This window comes from Balaenoptera acutorostrata, chromosome 6 (assembly GCF_949987535.1).
Source record: "Balaenoptera acutorostrata chromosome 6, mBalAcu1.1, whole genome shotgun sequence".
NCBI lineage: Eukaryota > Metazoa > Chordata > Mammalia > Artiodactyla > Balaenopteridae > Balaenoptera > Balaenoptera acutorostrata.
The window spans coordinates 123,019,237-123,025,132 of NC_080069.1; the positions used below are offsets into that span (position 1 = coordinate 123,019,237).

At 57.6% G+C, this 5,896-nt stretch overlaps 1 long non-coding RNA gene across 1 annotated transcript; it reads right to left on the reverse strand.

Moving 5' to 3' along the window:
• Positions 1-1,663: 1,663 nt before the first annotated feature.
• LOC130708468 (uncharacterized) lies at positions 1,664-4,139 on the reverse strand. Its single transcript, XR_009008713.1, has 3 exons — positions 3,730-4,139; positions 3,040-3,232; positions 1,664-1,983 (listed from the first exon to the last, which is right to left on the reverse strand). It is a non-coding gene; the product is annotated as an uncharacterized LOC130708468 (long non-coding RNA).
• Between the last annotated feature and the right edge of the window lie 1,757 nt (positions 4,140-5,896).

Below are 5,896 nucleotides of genomic sequence, written 5' to 3' on the forward strand. Positions count from 1 at the left end.
GGAGGAGCCCGCAGGGGTTTGTCCTCACCGCCAGGACAAAGGGACGCTCCATCCAGCCTGGGCCAAGGTGCCCACGCCGACACCCACGCCCCGGCCCCAGTTGCCCCGTCTCGAATAGCTTGGCCTCCCCTGGCTCCCCCAGTAAGAACCGACGGCTTCACTGAAGCACCTACTGTGTGTCCTCAGTGTCCCCAGAGCACCCCGTGACCCCGGGCTGCCATTCACCCCGTTTTCAGGGGAGGAGGCTGAAGTGACGCCCCCCCCCCACTCCAAGATCATGCAGCAAAAGAAGCGCACACCGCCGGGGTGTAGACCCTCTGCCTGGGCCGGGGGTGTGTCTGTGAGCTCTTTCCCAGGAGATCGGGCTCAGCGCCAGGCCCCGCTCCCTCACCTCCCCGCTCTGAACCATGCCGGCCCCTCTGGGCGGACAGCTCCCCCAGGCAGGGGCGCCTAACCCAGCAGAGCCCCCCTGCCCTGGTCTGTCTGCACCCACCTCCAGGCCTACATAGACTCCAAGCACCAAAGTCAAGGGCAGGGCCCCAGCTGGGGACGCTCCCTGCCCTCCTTCCGCTCACGAAAGGCGCCCCAGGCGCCAACCCCCTTGCAAGCGCACACAAAGCACAGCGACCCCAGGCTGACCCTGGTGTGGCCCAGGGGGGATTCCCAGCCCAGCCCTGAACAGGGCAGGGCCTGCTGGGAGCCAATGGATGTAGGGCCAGGAGAGGGTCCACAGCAAGTGGGCCTGCCCACCACTCTCTCTGGCTGGGCTGGGGTGGGGGACCTTCCTGCACCTTCACACCGCTTCCCAGAGCATCCAGAGATGCCAACGGCATCACGGTCAGAGCTGGGAAGTGAGGCCCTGGACTCAGGTCGGGGGAGGAGTGGGAGAGATGGCAGAGGGGTTTTAGATCCAATGCCCCCCAACCAGACCCAGGACTGTGGCTTCCCTGGGCTGGGGGTCTCCCAGACTGAATCCTCTGGCCAGGGCTCCCCCTCCCACCCAAGTCCAGGGCTGATGGACCAGGCCAGCTACCTGCAGGAAGTTTACTGGGAACCTTGGCCTTGGCCCCTCCTGTTGCCTCTTAGTTCTGTACTTGCTCCTCCTCGGCCTCTCCTGGGATTCGGGAAGGAGGGAGCCCTCAGCTTCACCTGCTCCAAGCATAGCTCAGAAGGGCCACCGTCCTGATGGCTCACTACCTCCTTGTCACTCCAGGTCGACCCCACTCTCTGAGCGGGAATACACCTGAGCGGCTTCCTTGGGGACAGTCAGTCCCGCTCTGAGAGCAGAGAGAGAGAAAACAAAACACCCAGTGATGATGGCCGACAGGCCCGGGTCCTCTTTGGGGGCCTGGACTCCCTAAGGACCATATGTCTGTGACACTCTAACCCTCACAGAGGCCCCGGGAGGCAGGAGCTATCATCAGCCCCATTTTTCAGACCAGAACACAGAGGCACAGAGAGATAAAGTGACTTTCCCAAGGTCACAGAGTTCCCAAGCCAGGGGTCCAGGATGCAAACCCAGATAAAGAGTTCCAGAATCCATGCCCTTAATCATCACACTGACTGTGAGGGTAAACACCTCCCACCTTCCACTGCCTTGTTTGTTTTTGGTTCTGTTTTTTTAATAAATTTATTTATTTATTTATTTATTTATTTATTTTATTTATTTATTTTTGGCTGCGTTGGGTCTTTGTTGCTGCGCGCGGGCTTTTCTCTAGTTGCGGCGAGCGGGGGCTACTCTTCGTTGCGGTGCGCAGGCTTCTCATTGCAGTGGCTTCTCTTGTTTCAGAGCACAGGCTCTAGGCACGTGGGCTTCAGTAGTTGTGTCACACGGGCTCGGTAGTTGTGGCTCGCGGGCTCTAGAGCGCAGGCTCAGTCGTTGTGGCGCACGGGCTTAGTTGCTCCGTGGCATGTGGGATCTTCCCGGACCAGGGCTCGAACCCGTGTCCGCTGCATTGGCAGGCGGATTCTTAACCACTGTGCCTAGAGTGGAATAATAGAATAATAATTTCTATTATTTCCTAGTCCTTTTTAGAAAGGCATGGAACTCTAGTCCCATTTTCCTGATGGGAGTACTGAGGCATGAAGGGTTAAATTGGCACCCTGCCACCTCCAGGGAACCTTCCTGGTCTACCAGTACTCACATTCCACATCCCTCTGTATCCCTTTGGGGACCCTCACCCACACGGCATGTGCTCTCACTTCTATAAGAAAGCTTGGATGGTTCGACCCCCTCCCCCAGGATGGCGTGTCCCTGGAACCTCACCTTTGTATTCTTTCTTTCTCCTGGAAAACTGCATGCAGTAGGTACTCAAAAATGCCGACCTACTAGATAACTTTGGGGTCACAGTGAGATCGTACCTGACAGTGGAGCTGGAGACCAGGTACCCACGTGTTCCCTGGGGCCCAAGGGGGAAGGGAAGGCAAGGGTGGGGGAGGGGAGGGAAGTGAGCTGTCACTCGCTGAGGGCTCCCACAGCCTGGCCAAGCCAGCTGCTCTGCCTACATCTCCCCCGTAACCTTCAAGAGCCTTGAGTCAGACGGCCTCCCCACTTAGAGATTAGCGAAATGAGACTCCAATAGGTGAAATTACTTGGGAAGAGCCCGCAGCCTGCAAGAGGCGAAGTTTGAAATGGGCTCTTGACGCCACATTGCACCAGCCCCGGGATACCTGGCATGTGGCAGGTGTCAACAAGCATCAGAGGACAGAAAGCCTCACTGCAAACACAGCTGGCAGCCGTCCCAGAGGGCAAGTCCAAGGCCGGGCTGCAAGGGCATCAGCTTCCCCAGCCCCATGCGTGCAGGTTCAGAGCCCTGTAGGGTCGTTAATCGTCCCCCACACAGAGGGCAGATGCAATTTATAAAGTGGGTCTTGGACACCCCTGCCTCCGTTCAGTAGATGATCGCAGGGTTTTGGCAGTATCCGCTGTATGTGGGCTGTATGTTTGGTCCAGAACGACCCACCATTGACAATTTCCGCTGGGTGCCCGCAGCAACTTACAGAGTCAAGTCACCCCTTTGCCAGGGGACATACCCTCACCTGGTCAATCTGGGCCGTCTCAGGACCCAGAGGGCAGGGGGAGCTGGGGGACGCTGCAGCCGTGCACACTGGCAGTGACGTTGATCCTCCTCCATCTCCTGGCCAGGTGGTCTCTGGGTGTTAAGCCAGTGAAGGCAGGAGGCTGGGATGGGGCTGAACCTCTCGGAGGAGAGGAAGGAGTGAGCCCCCCGTGCTGGAGGGAAGCAGGGAAGAATAGGGAGTGTTTCTGCTCTTCCTGTTTTCAGAGCCTTCTTCCCAATCCAGGACACTATGAATGGCAACCACGTCCCAGCCCGGGTCACCTGCACCCCTCTGAGAATGCCCCTGTCCCCTTCGGGCATTCTCTCTCAGGGACCATTCTCTGGTCCACCTCCTGAGTTAGACCCTGGAGCCCAGATTCTGCTAATGGACAGCTCCTGAGTGGCGTCCCCTCTCTGAGCCTCAGTTTCCTCATCTGTAAAATGGGTGCCTGTGCCCCAAGGTATGTTTTCTGTGAGACGAGGTCGGTAAAGCAGTGGGTACAGAGCCTGGTTGGAGAAATGCCCCATGGCAAGGAGCCATGATCATTAATGACGTAGCTGGGGCCTCACCCCTCACCCCACCCTCCTCCAGCCATCCACGGGCCCTGGCCCCCGGCCCACCCAGCACAAACCCACCCCGGTTCTCTTCCTGAAGCAGAACAGTGCTCACCCACACCTCTGCTCCAAAACTTCCAAGAATTCTTGTCCACCAAGCCAGTCTCAACTCCTACTCTGTCTCCGAGGCTTCTGTGGTTGCCATGGACCCAAAGACCTTGCCCGGCCCCACCCAGGCAGCTCCCAGTGAGGGAGGCCTCCGTTTGTCCATGTGGTTGAGTTGGCTCGTGGCAGGAAGGACAAGGGGCCAGAGCCCGGGGAGGGACGGACATCGCCCGTGAGCAGGACAGCTTGCCTGAGACGCAGTGAGGAGAGACCCGGGAGGTCCCGGCGGGAGGGGCCCCCGTGCAGGTGGCCCTGCTCTGTGTGTCAGAGGCCCAGGCCCGAGGAACATCCAGTAGGAACATCCTACTCGCAGTAAGCGTTCCGGGGATCTTGGCCCTGCTTATAAGCCCACGCGTGCCAAGTTTTTCCTTGTTAAATAATTAGCCACACAGGTTTTTAGGAGAGAGTTGGCCAAGAGTGTTCAAGCTGCATATAAATAGGACAAAGAAAGTGGAGAGTCAGCATTTCTGGGTTTGCTTTCACCCCTGGAAAGCATTTCAGGCCCATGAATGTCAATCTCAATGTGCTCATGGGCAACATGGTGATGAAACAGGGGACAGTGTCAGCGCTTAGTTTCCAAATCCACGAGGGATGCCCATTCTAGCTGCCGAAGGCCTTGGGACCGTGTGCAGAGCGGTGCGGCATCTCGAGGACCGTGGGCTCACTCAGCATCAGGACCACCACCACAGCAGCCAGCCCGGGGCCCCAGGTGTCACCCCAACTCCCAGGACCTCTGGGAGGCTGAGTTAGACCCAGAGCCTCGCAAGCCCAGGTCCCCGGACCGGGCTCTGGTGGTGCCAACGTCTTTTGCCATCAGTGACCAACAAGAACAGGATGTGTGACGGGCCGTCCTCTATTCTGACCTCATGTGACTTTCACTCTCTGGGGGTTTAGATGTCCTTTGTTTTATGAACTCGTGGTGACAGCGGGTGGAAGTTGGGTGTTTGTTTTGTTTGTTTGAGGGTCTTGACTCAGTAAAGGAAGAAGTGAGCCACTGTTCGATCCCAGATGGCTGTCTGCACTTTGTTCTGGGCGCTGAGGGATTCAAGCCCTAGAAAGCAGCATGTTCTGGGCCATCCTGGGTATCTCATCTGCCACCACCATACCAGCTCCTATTTTGACGTGAGCAGGGCAGAATTTCCACCCTAAGGAGAGAGATGGATGTCTCCTAAGTAAATAAAGAATATGGTTTCTGGTGAGTGTGATGAATGTCACATAGCAAACAAGCAGGGGCAGGGACTGAGAACAGCAGGGAGGGGTGGGCCCCTTGAGCTGAGGGAGGGAGGGAGCGGCTCCCGTGGGGAACAGCAGGTGCAAAGGCCCTGGGGTGGGATGGAGGGGCATGGTTGGGCAGAGGGTGCACAGAGGACAGTGTCTCAGCGTGTCCTCCAGGGTGCGGTGGGGCCAGCGGGGCCTGATGCACAACGATGCCGTCATTTAAGGGGCAGGCGGACACGGGGAAGAGCGGGTTTCTGGTTTGGACACGCCAATTATGAGCTGCTAGGTAATCTCACAATCAAGGTTGTAAGAGGTACGGGACTTCCCTGGTGGTCCAGTGGTTGAGACTCCACGCTTCAAATGCAGGGAGCATGGGTTCGATCCTTGGTTGGGGAACTAGAATCCCACATGTTGTGTGGCACAGCCAAAACATTTAAAATTTTTTTTTAATTTTTAAAAAGTAAAAAAAAGGTTGTAAGAGGTTGACACGTTGAGGCGTTGAGTGGGTGGCTGGACGAACACAATTCTGGATCTCAGGGTGGACGGGTGCCCAGGAGCCATGCCCACATGGATGGCATTTGAAGGGCTGGGAGAGGTCCTGGGGGAGGGGCATAGATGGGGCCGAGTCCGGTGCTCTCAGTGGGGAAAGAGCCAGAAGGACCAGCACAGGAGACGGAGAAGGCCCTGCCCAGAGGGAGGAGAAGCACAGGTGGGGCCAACGCTTCGGACCGGAAGGCTGCGAATGAGAGCCTTTCTGATGACGGGGCTCGTTGATTGAAGCCGGAAGTGAGGAGGAGGAGTTTGGAAAGAGATGCAGGGAGGGGAGTGAGCTCGGGCGCAGGTTGCTAAGACCTAGCCCACGTGCAGGGAAGCTGATGACCAGGCAAGAGTGAGGGTGG